Source organism: Leucoraja erinacea, chromosome 10 (genome assembly GCF_028641065.1).
Source record: "Leucoraja erinacea ecotype New England chromosome 10, Leri_hhj_1, whole genome shotgun sequence".
NCBI classification, from domain to species: Eukaryota; Metazoa; Chordata; class Chondrichthyes; order Rajiformes; family Rajidae; genus Leucoraja; species Leucoraja erinaceus.
The window spans coordinates 54,014,564-54,029,085 of record NC_073386.1 but is presented as its reverse complement, the minus strand read 5'-3'; the positions used below and the strand labels follow the sequence as shown (position 1 = coordinate 54,029,085).

Genomic DNA, 14,522 nt, shown 5'->3' with positions numbered 1-14,522 from the left:
ATGCTTAAAGGAAACAAACGCATGGTGTTGCAGTCACCTTGAAAACTCTGGCAATGTAGTCCTTGCTCAGTTCTGAAGTTGCACTTGTCTGTAGTAGGCAGCATATATGTCGTGCAAGCGCTACACACAGCTCCTCACTGGAGTTTGTACGTTACCCCTGTGATCGTGTGGGGGTTTATCTGGGTGCTCTGGTTTCCTCCCACATCCCGACAACGGGCAGGTTTGTAGGTTAATTGGCTTCGGTAAAATTGTAAATTGTCCCTAGTGTGTAGGATGGTGTTAGTCTGTGGGGTGATCGCTGATTGCCACGGACTAGGTGGGCCTATTTCTACGCCGTATCTCAAAAGTCTAAAAGTTAAGAATCTCTCTTGAACAAACATAATCTTTACCTGTGCTCCATCTATCCCCCCCGCTCCCCTTCCAAGATACATTTATGACTTTAAAAAGACATTTGAATGGCTATATGGATAGGAAGGGTTTAGAGGGCTATGGGCCATATGCAGGTAAATAGGACTAGTCCAAGAAAAGGGAAAATGGTCCCAATGTTGGGCGAGTCCAGAACCAGGGGCCACATTCTTAGAATAAAGGGGAGGTCATTTAAGACTGAGGTGAGAAATTTTTTTTCACCCAGATAGTTGTGAATTTATGGAATTCCCTGCCACAAAGGGCAGTGGAGGCCAAGTCACTGGATGGATTTACGAGAGTTAGATAGAGCTCTAGGGGCTAGTGGTATCAAGGGATATGGGGAGAAGGCAGGCACGGGTTATTGATTGGGGACGATCAGCCATGATCACAATGAATGGCGGTGCTGGTTCGAAGGGCCGAATGGCCTCCCGTGCACCTATTTTCTATGTTTCTATGTTTCTAAGAAGCCAACTTGTTTAGCATTGACAAAGAAGGCCGAAGAGCCTGCTGCCGTGCAGTACAGCCCTATAACCCTCTCCCCGATCAACCCCCAATGTTGAACCTGTACCTCTCCCAGCAGCTTACCCTGCTGTATGTGCCCTCTGTTGCTTTACCCACCTGGAACAAGTGCTTTTGAGCTTCTGTACCTTCTGCCAGATGGGAGCAAGGAAAAAAAGGAATGACCGGGAATGCGACGTTGCATATGTTGGCTGCTTTTCTGAGGCAGCGTGAAGTGTAGATGGAGTCAGTGGTGGGAAGTCTGGACTGTGTGATGGTCTGGTCTGCATCCACAACCCTCTGCAATTGCTTGTGGTCTAGTTAGCTGTTAGCAACCAACCTGCGATGCAACCTTACAGGTTGCTTTCTCTGGTGCATCTGCAGATATTTAGTGCAGGAGGCGGAGGGAACTCTTCTGGCAGCTGGATAATGTCCAGCTACGTGAAGCAAGGAGAGGATTTTGGGTGGTGGTTTAAGCTTCAAAGTGTCACCAAGTCAAGAATGCCATTGGAAAGCTCCTAGTACATTTACAATGCCCATGAAATCAATCTCTGTTGAATTCATTCCAGCTCCAATCCTGACCAAAAACAAGCAATTTGACTTTTTTGAAACAGTACGCTGTGTGGGCGGTCAGGCACTCGAAATCTATTATTGTGAGAGGAGAACAATTTAATAGGATCCTGGGGGGTAACCTTTTCACACAGAGGGAGATGGGTATAGGGAACGATCTGCCAGAGGAGGGAGTTGAGGCAGGTACTCAATATTGCAATATTTCAGAAACATTTAAACAGGTACGTGGATAGGATAGGATTAGAGGGATATGGGTCAAACGCAGGCCCAGCGGTAGAGTTGCTGCCTTACAGCGCAAGGAACCTGGGTTCGATCCTGACTAAGGGTACTATCTGTACGGAGTTTGTACGTTCTCTCCGTGACCGCATCGATTTTCTCCGAGATCTTCGGTTTCCTCCCACACTCCAAAGATGTACAGGTTTGTAGGTTAATTGGCTTGGTATGTGTGTAAATTGTCCCTAGTGTGTGCAGGATCGTGTTAATGTGCGGGGATCGCTGATCGGTGCGGATCGGTGGGCCGATGGGTCTATTTCTGCGCTATATCTCTAAACTAAACTGAAATAAACTAAGCCAGGGCTGTTCTGGGCTGTGATATAAAATATAGACAGTTTGTAGAAACAAAGAACTGCAGATGCTGGTTTATACCAAAGACAGACACAAGTGCTGGAGTACTACAGATCAGATTTTCCATGCATAGATACAATCAAGTCAAACTCAAGTACTATATGTAGGGAAAATACAGAGTGCAGAATATAATTCTCAGCATTGCTGCGCATCAAAGATAGACACATGTGCTAGTAACTCAGGCAGTATCTCTAGAGAAATACGATGGGTGATGTTTCGGGTCGGGACCCTTCTTCAAACTAAAAGTAAGAGGTGTGGGGAAGAGCTGGAGGGGAGACAAGAACAGGACAAATCAGGATTTGGCAACAAATGACCTCAGGCAGGGTGGTGCCCGATGGCCCCATTGTTGGTCTGGGAAGATGTGATCTCAAGAGGGATACAATGCGGCCAGTGGAACAAGGGGGGGAGTGTAAGAGAAATTACTTAAAATTAGAGAATTCAACGTTCACACCAGTGGGTTGTAAGCTTCCCAAGCGCAGTATGAGGGGCTGTTCCTCCAATTTACCTCACTCTGTCAGTGTGGGATTGGGAAGGGGAGTTGTAATGCTTGGCAACTGGGAGATAGCGAAGGGCAAAGTGGACTGAGCACAAGTGTTCAAAGAAATGAATGCCAAGTCTACGGTTGGTCTGGCCGATTATATAGGAGCTCATGCTGGGAGCACCAGAATACAGTAGACTAGGTCAGGGGAGGTGCAAGTAAACCTCAGCCTCACCTGAAAGGACTGTCGGGGTCCTTGAATGGGGTTGAGGGAGGAGGTATAGGGACAGGTGTTACATCTCCTGCTGGGTTGTAAGCTCCCCAAGCAAAATATGAATTGTTAGTTCACTCCAAAGAAGCAAGCTGGCTCACTGCAGTGAGATAGCAAAGCCGATTTCTTGTGCCATTATATGGGGATGAGTTGCACTGTTTGAACCCGGTGAATCTAATCATTGCTTCTCAGTGCATTTCCCTTCCATTCAGCGTAGCAGTTCAAACAAGCTGTGCCTCAGCTTGCGTTAATTAGGTCTACATGTGGAGAGATTAAAGGAATACATGTACGGGAGTCATGAATAGCAGTTCAGGTCACAACCAAGTGTTGTCATTACTGCCCTGGGCCTTATTATCTTACAGGAAGATTTACAACAGTGTGACTGAATTCCCATGTAAGTAAGATGGTCTGAACACTTACTTCAGACAACACCAATCTGGGACGGTGACTAATGAAGATTGGAATGTGTTACCGAATGTCTCTCCCAAAATGTCCTCCCCTGCACATGTATTAATATTCATTATTCTCTAATTGCTTTGGGAGATAATTTCAAATTGGGAAAGAAAATTTGTGGCTAAAAAAAATAATTCTAAGGATGTCTCAAAGCACCCACGGCTAACGAGGTACTTTGAAGATTAATTACTGTGGTAATGTTCGGAAAAAGTGTCAAGGATTCAAAGTCAGTGCACGAATTGAATACTCAAACTATTTTTTCTCTTCAGTACCTGCGATACTTAAAATAATGTGCCATCCAGGCTCTTACACCCACACAGAAGTGGTAAGATCTGCTTTCTCCTGACCTAACTGGTGAAAGAGTTCCAAGTGGTACAATAAATCAAACTATCCCCAGCACAGAAACAGAAGTTAATAAATCCTTTAGATTGACATAATATGCTGGAGTAACTCACCGGGTCAGGCAGCATCTCTGGAGAAAAGGAATAAGTGACGTTTCGGGTCTGAACCCTTCTTTAGACTCAATTTCTAAAATTCCCCATTAGGCAGATTTAATGACAATGTCAGGATTGTTTCAAAGTGAGCAGCGAGTTGTGCGTTCAGAGGGGGTGAGGTTAGAGCAGACCAGGTTACAGTAGGTAAAGTAAGAGTGTGAAGATGAGTCACGACCTGAAACATCACTCATTCCGTTTCTCCAAAGATGCTACTTGACCCATTGAGTTACTCCCAACATGTTGGTATAAACCAGCATCTGCAGTTTTTTTGTTTCTACCTTAATAAATCCTTTGCTTCTGGTGTTGCTCAGCCTTCAGCCCACCCTGATTACCTAGCTCCCAAAAATGGGAAGCTTTACCGAATGTGTACGTTGTTGGTTGGGAATTGGCCACAAATGTCTCAATTCTTTCTTTGCTTCATCTTCAAATGCATTTGAACTGCACTCCAGTCTGCAGTACAACTTCTATTAGGTCTCCCCTGACCCTCTGATCCCCAAGAGAAAACAATCCAAGTTTGGCCAACCTCTGGAGCACATGGAAAGACAGTATTCCGTGTTGGGATCCTTCTTCAGACTAAACTCTGTGCTGTATGACCATGACCCAAAGCATTGTGTTTTCAGGTTCTCCAGAGATGCCGCCTGACCATCTTAAGTAACTCCAGCAGTTTGGGGTCATTTTTTGTAAACCAACATTTACAGTTCCTTGTGTCTACATTTGTCCAACCTCTCCTTCGAGCTAATCCCCTCTATTCAAGGCAGTTTCTTTGGAAAAGCACCACTTCACCATCTCCAAATCCTCCACAAGTGCAACATCACCAAAGTTCTATAAAACAGCAAAATTACTTCCTGACTAAAACTCAATGCTCCAACTGATGAAGGCAAGCACACCATATGCCTTATTCAGCACTCTATCTAAGCGAGTTGCCACTTCCAGGGATTTGGACTCCAAGATCTCTCTGTACACCAATGCTGTTGGGTTTTGCCAATAACTGTATACTTTCCCTTTGAATTCAAAATAGGTGTAATATGTTTTGTAACTGAAAGTAGTGTTCACAGTCAGAACCTTTTTCCCAGGGTGGAAACATCAAATACTGAAGGACATATGGTGTGAGGTGCAAAGTTTAATGATATGCGTGGGCATGTTTTTTACACAGAGAGTTAGGGGCCTTTAAATGGTGCTGCAGGGGCTGATGGTGGAGGAAGATATGATAATGGCGTTTTAGAAACAGACCCTTCGGCCCATCGAGTCTGCGCCAACCACCGATCATCCGTATATCTATCTTCAACACACTAGGGACAATTTACAGAAACCAATTGTCCTACAAACCCACAGGTCTTTGGAATGTTTGAGGAAACCGGTGCACCCAGAGGAAACCCACACGGTCCCAGGGAGAAAGTTCAAACATCTTACCTACAGCACCCCTTGTCAGGATGACCCCAGGACTTTGGCGCTGTAAGGCAGCAACTCTATCGCTGCGCCACTGTGCCACCCCTAGGTTGATAGATTTAACATCTGCATTTGGACAACACATATGCAGAAAATGTACTATTTCTAAATAGGTGTCATTTTTTTGTGTTTTTAAGGAAATCACATTGATAAAATCGTTCATCACATTCACACGTTTTCTGAGTGAGAGTTGTCATGGAAACTGCCTGTTTTTCTACATTTACAGGCCTTGACTAAAATGCATTGAGCTGAGAGTCTATCATTTAATTTTATCATCTGAGAATATGGGACTAGTCTTAGCTTACGTGGTTTAGATTTTTAGTTTAGAGATACAGCGCGGAAACAGGCCCTTCGGCCCACCGAGTCCGTGCCAACCAGCGATCCCCGCACAATAACGCTATCCTACACACACTAGGGACAATTTTCAATTTTACCGAAGCCGAGTAACCTACAAACCTGTGCGTCTTTGGAGTGTGGGAGGAAACTGGAGCTCCCGGGGAAAACCCACGCAGGTTTCGGGGAGTCCATTCCGACCATCGATCACCTGTTCACATTAGTTCTATGTTATCCCACTTTCTCATTCACTTCCTACACATTGGGGGAGAATTTACAGAGGGCCAAGTAACCTACAACCCATATGTATTTGGGATGTGGGAGGAAACCGGAGCACCCAGAGGAAACCCACGAGGTTAACCTGGGAGAATGTTGTGACTATCTACCTCTTCTATACCACTCTTAATTTTATAATTAACACGTGAATTTATAACCTCATGAATTTATAATCATGATCAGATTACTCCAACCCAAATTAACCTATAAAAAATCCTTCTTATTTGCTCATTCTATTCAAAATATATTTACCAAATGTATTAGTCATTAAATAGCAAGCGTTTAAACATTTTTAATTGTTACAACCTGCTGAAGCACTGCCTTCATTCTATCAAGGGGATGTGTTTCTTCCAAAGATAGTTTGCTCATATTGTCATAGCCTTCAGTAAGTTTCATAATAAGCAAGAATTATTTATGAGCCTTGGGCATGGGCTGCGCAACAGGAGAGTTGCTGCCTTAGGCACCAGAGACCCAGGTTTGATCCTGACTATGAGTGCTGCCTATTCTCCCTGTGACCGCGTGGGTTTTCTCCAGGTGTTCCGGTTTCCTCCCATACTGCAAAGACGTACAGTTTCGTAGGTTACTTGGCTTCTGTAAATTGTCCCGAGTGTAGGATGGTGCTGGTGTGCGGGTGATCTCTGGTCGGCATGGACTCCGTGGGCCGAAGGGCCCGTTTTCACACACTATCTCTGAACTAAACCAAACTAATATGAGCGTATGAAGGAGTCATTAAATGTACTGTTAGATGTTTGTTGACTTTCTCTCTATATGCCAATTTGTTTAAGTCATACATATGGCTATTGACAATACCTAATAAATAATTTACTGTGTGGCTTACCACTAAATCCTTGCGGTGTTCCACAGATTTAACAATGCCACAAATGTTCCCATGGGAAATCTGTCACCATCATCCATCGTAGGTTTACATTACTAGCTTCCTGTGGGATTGGCATTCTGCTTCCCCAAAGCCCTCCAATTAATGGAAGTGTGCGCATTTACTGCATGCTTTTATTCATTTGAATATCAGAATAGCAGATATTCCAATTTAAGAGATCATTTTATTAATTCCTTGTACAGGGCACAAAGTCCCTATTTTCAACCACATTATACTATGATTCTAGATTCATTTAGGGATATGGCTTTTTAGAATCTAGTCAATGGTGCATTATGGCTTGAGATGGTGATTTGATAAACCCTGTTACTATCAGCTCTCTTTTTACTTCCTATCTTAGTTTTTAAGATTCAGTGTGGAAACAGGCTTTTTGCACCCCCCCCCCCCCCCCCCCCCCAAAGTCCATGTCGTCCAGCGATTACGCCGTACACCAGTTCTATCCTACACACTAGGGACAATTTACCAAAAACAATTAACCTACAAACCTACGCGTTTTTGGAGTGTGGGAAGAAACCAAAGAACCAGGAAAAAAACCCATGGATACAGGGACAACATGCAAACTCCACACAGAGAGCAGCCGTCGTCAGGATCGAACCCAGGTCTCTGACACTGTAAGGCAGCTGCTCTACCGCTGCGCCACGGTGCTGCCTGTTAAATCTCCAGCAAATTTATAGTAATGACCTGGAAGAATCTTCGAAGCATCATTACGGATGAGTATCGATTCACTTCCAGCTCAGATTGCTTGCAGCGAGCGTCATCGTTTTGCACACTGTTCGGCATCCTTATTATTCTGAGATCACTTCTTTAAAGCATGATTATTAGATACATCTTCCCAAAGTTAACTAAGTAGATGAATATCAGTCCATTAGCTAAGCTATGCGTAGGCATAGAGAATGGCTGTTCTGCCCTTCAGGCCTCTGCCAGCTGCTAATTAGATCATGGCTGATGGAAAGTCCAATTCCATCTATCTACCATCGATTCCATATCCCTTGATACCACCAACTAATTAAAATCCATTGATCTTCTCCTGAACGGTTCAATTGATACTCCACACACAGCCCTTCTGGGAAATGAGATCCTGATTTCTGTAACCTTCATTCGAAAGCATGTTTATAACATTGCTCCAAAATATCACAGCTAATTTTAAGATCGTTTCCACCTGTTCTGGATTCCGACCCTGGACTATTTAATTTTTCATCATGTTAGATCAAATGCCTTTTAATGTTATGTATCTCGATTAGCTCCGCTCAAAAAAGGAAATACAAGCCATGTTTATGCAACATTCCCCCACGATTTAATCCACTGAAGCCCAGTATCATTCCACTAGGCCCATGGGGGTCGGATAGAACAGAACCATACAGCACAGGAACAGGCCCTTTGGCACACAATGTCCGTGCCAAAACATGATGCCAAATTAAACTATTCTCCTCTTCCTGCACATGATCCATATCCCTCCTGTGTAGTTTAGTTTATTGTCACGTGTACCGAGGTACAGTGAAAAGCCATTCACTGCAATTTCATGTGCCTACCTAAAAGCACTCTTAAACAAAATAAATTAAAATAATCTCTTCTGCCTGTACGTGTTCTAAATCCCTCCATCCTTCACACCTCCATTGTAAACCCATAGCCTCTTAAATGGCGCTATTGTTTCTGCCTCTGCGACCACCCCTGGCAGCACGATCTTTGCCCCATACTCTCTCTGTGAATAAAAACTTCACCTACATATCCCTTTTTGTCTTATCTTCCTTCATCTTAAAGTTATGACCTCTCGTCTTCCCATTCTTGGGCTAGTTGTCTATCCATGAAGATGGGTCCTGTCCCAAAATGTTCCCTATCCATGTTCTCCACGGATGCTGCCTGACCCGCTGAGTTACTCCAGCACTTTGTCACTTTTCTTTTGTAAACCAGCATCTGCAATTCCTTGTTTCTACTTAGTTATCTGTCTTGAGGTTTTGTGACTAAAATTAAACCCCCTATGTGTGCACTGAGAGCAAGGTGACACCTGACTCCCCCGTATTTACGTTCCAATCGCCTTGAAATTCAAGGCTCATTAGCCTTTATGATTACTTTAGGCACTGGAATATAATGGTATGGAACACCAATAAATTAAGAGCTTCTTAATTGAATGGAAGTTCAAAAAGGGAAAGTACCCATCTTATCCTTCATACTTTTAATAATTAATAGAAATGCTGATTGTTCTTGAAACTAATTCATTAATTCTGTTGCCATTTCCTAAGTTCGTATTTTTCTCGGTCTTTTCCTTCTGCCAGTTATTGGTAAGCAGCTAATTATTTGCTGATTAACATCAGGTAATGGTAATTCACATAATTATCATTGACACTGAAATGGCAAACCCCTTTGTTATTTGCAAGAATTGCAGTTAATTACTTAATGTTAACACTTGTGCATTAGACAAAGCTACCGATTCTTGTGAAGCCGCATTTAGATCTAAACGAAAGCATTTGAAATATCTTAAAATAGAATACAAAATGATGGAAATACACAACAATTTAAGCAGGGACTGTGGAGAGAGAGCATCGAGTCAACATTCCAGTTAAATAAGTAATCATCAGAACTTGTGGAAGAAAAAGTCAACTGATTTTTGGATAAATAAGGACGCAAAGTGCTGAAGTAACTTAGGGGTGGCACAGAGGTGCGTGGGGTAACACGGTGGCGCAGTGGTAGAATTGCTGTGTTACAACGCCAGAGACCCAGATTCGATCCAGACTACAGGTTCTGTCTATATGGAGTTTGTACATTCTCTCCGTGACCCGCGTGGGTTTTCTCCGGGCGCTCAGGTTTCCTCCCACACTCCAAAGACGTGCAGGTTTGTAGATTAATTAGTATCTGTAAAATTGTAAATTGTCCCTAGTGTGAGAGATACTGCTCGCATTGCTAGTACTGCTACTGCTGGTCAACACAGACTTGATGGGCTGAATGGCCGGTTTCTGTGCTTTATCTTTAACACTCAACAGTTCAGGCAGCTTCTCTGAAGAGCATAGATAGGTGATGTTTCGGGACAGGGCTCTTCTTCACACTGATGATATGAGTCTGTTGATATGAGATTGTTGAGTTGGGAAGCCTGTGATGTGCCTATGAGGTATTTGATGTGTTGGACAGTTGAATTTGTAAGAGGAATATCGAAAGCCCAGGACAGGATTTGGATTGGGAATGAAATGGTGACACCAAATGGTTGCAGATTGAAGTCTGGAGTTATGTTTATGGATTGAACAGAGAATTCTGCAAGTCAACGGGTATTTTCAAAGTGGAGATTGACAAGTTCGTTATATTAGTACGAGTGTCAGGGGTTATGGGGAGAAAGCAGGAGAATGGGGTTGAGAGGGAAAGATAGATCAGTCATGATTGAATGGCGGAGTAACCTCAATGGGCCGAATGACATGAGTTTATAGAGCACCAAGTGCTAGAGGAACTCGACTGGTCAGGTAGCATCTGTGGGGGGAGTGGGTTGGTGACGTTTTGTGTACGGCCCCTTCTTCAGACTGACTGCAGGGAGGGAGTGGGGGTTAAGAAAGCTGAACGAGAGGAGGAGCAGGACAAAACCTGGCAGCTAATAGGTGAACACAGGTGAGGGGAGGGGAAGCTGATTGGCCAGAGTTTTGATGGACATGGAGGGGTATGGATCACATGCAGATAGAGGAGATTAGTTGTTCTTGGCATCATGGTCAGCACAGATGTTGTCGGTCAAAGGGCCTTTTACTGTGTTTAAGAAGGAACTGCAGATGCTGGAGAATCAAAGGTTACACAAAAAAGCTGGAGAAACTCAGCGGGTGCAGCAGCATCTATGGAGCGAAGGAAATAGGCAACGTTTCGGGTCGAAACGTTGCCTATTTCCTTCGCTCCATAGATGCTGCTGCACCCGCTGAGTTTCTCCAGCTTTTTTGTGTAACCTTCGGCCTTTTACTGTGTTGGACTGTTCTGCATTTTATGGCATTTGCAACATTGAGTGTAAACTCACTTTGGTTCATATCCTAAAGCAGGAGTTAGCACCTTTATTAGTAATTCGGCTGCTGCTGCGATCTTTACTGCATCTACACTGTAATATTTGCACGACTACAACATTTTGAACTGTTATTATTATCAATTTGTTGCTTATTGTGTTTACTGAGTATTGTATTTACACATCCGTTGTGCTGCTGCAAGTAAGAATTTCATTGTTCCACTTCGGGACATATGACAATAAAACACTCACGACTCTTGTTGGCATTGGAGACCTTGTCAACAGGGTTGGGATTGATGAGAATTGTGTCCCACCATCTCGTCCAAGGTATTGTTTGTACTGTATAGTTATTTCCACACTTACTCTTGACACAGCCATAAAAATATAATGGCCCAAAAATTCTAAGGTCAACGTTAGATGACACTGAGTAAGGTGGCAAAGTGTCTTCTAGCTTCACAATTCTCAACACTTTAATCCTTTTGTCTCAGACATTTTGTCCTTTGAACTTTGGCCTTTGTACAATCATCTGCCTAACACTGCCTCCCCTTCACTGGTATCCACCTATCACCCGCCTGGCTTTGTGCTCCTTCTCCTCGCTTCCAGCCTTCTCTTCCTCCCCACAAAATCAGTCTGAAGAAGAGCCTCAACAGTTCTTTTTATAATGTATCCGTGGACGGCTTGATTGTCACAAAGTCATAGGGATAGGAGTAGAATTAGGCCATTCGGCCCAGCAAGTCTACTCCACCATTCAATCACGACTGATCTATCTCTCCCGCCTAATGCCATTCTCTTGCCTTCTCCCCATAACCTCTCTCACCTGTACAAATCAAAAATGTATCTCTGCCTTAACAATATCCACTGACTTCTGCGGCAAAGAATTCCACAGATTCACGGCCCTCTGACTAAATTAATTTCTCCTCATCTCCTTCCTAAAAGAAGGCTGGTCATAGACTCTCCCACTAGTGGAAACATCCTCCCCACATCCAATGTTATCATGTATAATATTTTCGCTGACTGGATAGCGTGCAACAAAAAAGCTTCTGACTGTACATCGCTACGCGTAACAATAGTAAACTAGGCCAAGCACGTTTTGAGGGAAACCCATTTGCAATCCATATAGGTAATCAGATTTCCTCATTAATTCTGTCTTAAGCCCTGCAGGGGAAATTATTCCATGGTGTGTTTCATCTTGTTCATTTCTAACGGTGGTTCAATTATTTATTTGTTTCAGCTATTTATAATGCAAAGCTTCTCATTTGCGATGACGTGCTCATTTCTGATAAATAGCTTTTTCTGTTCTTACATGTGTTCTCCGAACATTATTCATCTTGAGTTAGATAGGAGAAGAGGGAATATTACAAAATGTTATAAAGTGCCGGAGGAACTCAGTGGGTCAGGCAGCATCTGTGGAGGGAATGGACGGACGACATTTTAGGTCAGGACCCTTCTACAGTTTTCAAATTCATCAGCACATTGTGTTGCTGGCATCTGCCCTTTCCTGTGCCTCCATATTACAAATTGATGTATGTTTAATTTGAAAGAAAAGACACAAACTGCTGGAGTAACTCAGCGGGTCAGGCAGCACCTCTGAAGAACATGAATAGGTGAATAGTGTCCAATCCCTGTTCCAGGCGTACACTGGGCCTATCCCCAAACTCTATCGCCGTTACATTGAGGACTGCATCGGAGCTACCTCCTGCACCCATGCAGAACTCATGGACTTCATCAACTTCACCACACATTTTCATCCTGCACTCAAATTTACTTAGACCATCTCCGACACCTCCCTTCACTTTCTTGATCTCACAGTCTCCATCATAGGAGATAGACTATTGACTGATGTCTATTACAAACCCACAACTATCTCGACTACATTTCTTCTCACCCTGCTTCCTGCAAAGACTCGATCTCCTAGTCCAAATTTCTCCATCTACACCGCATCTGCGCCCAAGATGAGGTGTTCCACACTAGTACATCCAAGATGTCCTCATTCTTTAGGGAACAGGGGTTCCCCTCTCCCATCATAGATGAGCCCCTCACTCATGTCGCCTCGGTACCCCGCAGCTCTGCCCATGCTCCCCCCTCCCCCTAGTCTGCAACAGAGACAGAGTCCCCCTAGTCCTTACCTTCCACCCCATCAGCCATCGCATACAACATATAATCCTCCGACATTTTCGCCACCTCCAACGGGATCCCACTACAGGCTACATCTTCCCATCGCCTCCCCTTTCTGCTTTCCGCAGAGACCGCTCCCTCCGTAACTCCCTGATCAATTTGTCCTTTCGCACCCAAACCACCCCCTCCCAGGGTACTTTTCCCCCCGCGACCACATCCAAGGACCCAAGCAGTCTTTCCAGGTGAGGCAGAGGTTCATCTGCACCTCTTCCAACCTCATCTACTGCATCTGCTGTTCCAGGTGTGAACTTCTGTACATCGGTGAGACCAAGTGCAGGCTTGGCAATCGCTTCGCTGAACACCTCTGCCGACCAACCTGATCACCCGGTTGCTCAGCACTTCAACTCCCCCTTCCATTCCCAATGTGACCTTTCTGTCCTGGGCCTCCTTCATTGCCAAGTTGAGTCCCAGCACAAATTGGAGGAACAGCACCTCATATTTCACTTGGGTAGTTTACACCCCAGCGGTATGAACATTGACTTCCCTAATTTTAGATAGCCCTTGCTTTCTCCCTCCTTCCCCTCCCAGTTCTCACACAAAACCTACTGTCTCTGCCTCCTTCCTCCCTTTAATTGGCTTCTGTAAATTGTCCCTAGAGTGTATGGAGTGGATGAGAAAGTGGGATAACATGGAACTAGTGTGAATGGGTGATTGATGGTCAGCATGGACTCAGTGGGCTGAAGGGCCTGTTTTCATGCTCCGAAATCTCCACCACCTCCAACGGGATCCCACCACATTTTCCCATCTCCACCCCTTTCTGCCTTCCGCAGAGACCGTTCCCTCTACAACTCCCTGGTTAACCCATCCCTTCCCACCCAAACCACCCCCTCCCCAGGTACCTTCCCCTGCAACCGCAGAAGATGCAACACCTGTCCCTATACCTCCTGCCTCGACTCTGTCCAGGGACCCCGACAGTCCTTTCGGTTTAGGCAGAGGTTCACTTGCACCTCCTCCAACCTCATCAGCTGTTCAAGATGTGGACTCTTATACATCGGCGAGACCAAACGCAGACTGGGCGATCATTTTGCGGAACACCTTCGCCCAGCCCGCCTGAACCAACCTGATCTCCCGGTTGCTGGACACTTTAATTCTCCGTCCCATTCCTACACAGATCTTTCTGCCCTGGGTCTCCTCCATTGTCAGAGTGAGGCTAAACACAAATTGGAGGAACAGCATCTCATATTTCGCTTGGGCAGCTTATGGCCCAGTGGGTCTGAACATCTTTGATGCCGCCTGCCCCACTGAGTTACTACAACATTTTGTATCAACCTTTGATTTAAACCAGCATCTGCAGTTCTTTCTTACACATTTTTACAGCCCAGTGGTATAAATATTGATTTCATGTAGCCCCGGCATTCCCTCTCTCTCCACCTCTCCCGCACCCAAGTCGCACCAGCTTCTCATTTTCACCGTACAAACGGCTTACAATGGCCCGATTCCTTTATCATTGTTACTTTTTTGCATATCTTTCATACATCGTTCTTTATCTCTCCACATCACCGCCTATATCTCTCATTTCCCTTATTCCTAACGTCTGAAGAAGGATCTCGAACCGAAACAGCACCCATTCCTTCCCTCCAGAGATGCTGCCTGTCCCGCTAAGATACTCCAGCTGTTTGTGTTTCTCTTTGAATAGGTAACGTTTCGGT

The 14,522-nt window shown here is 44.6% G+C and overlaps 1 protein-coding gene across 1 annotated transcript in view; it reads left to right on the top strand.

Moving 5' to 3' along the window:
- The window catches only part of kcnt2 (potassium channel, subfamily T, member 2), a 311,774-nt gene that overhangs the window by 145,972 nt on the left and 151,280 nt on the right, over positions 1-14,522 (top strand). The gene's annotated exons all lie outside the window — the stretch shown is intronic.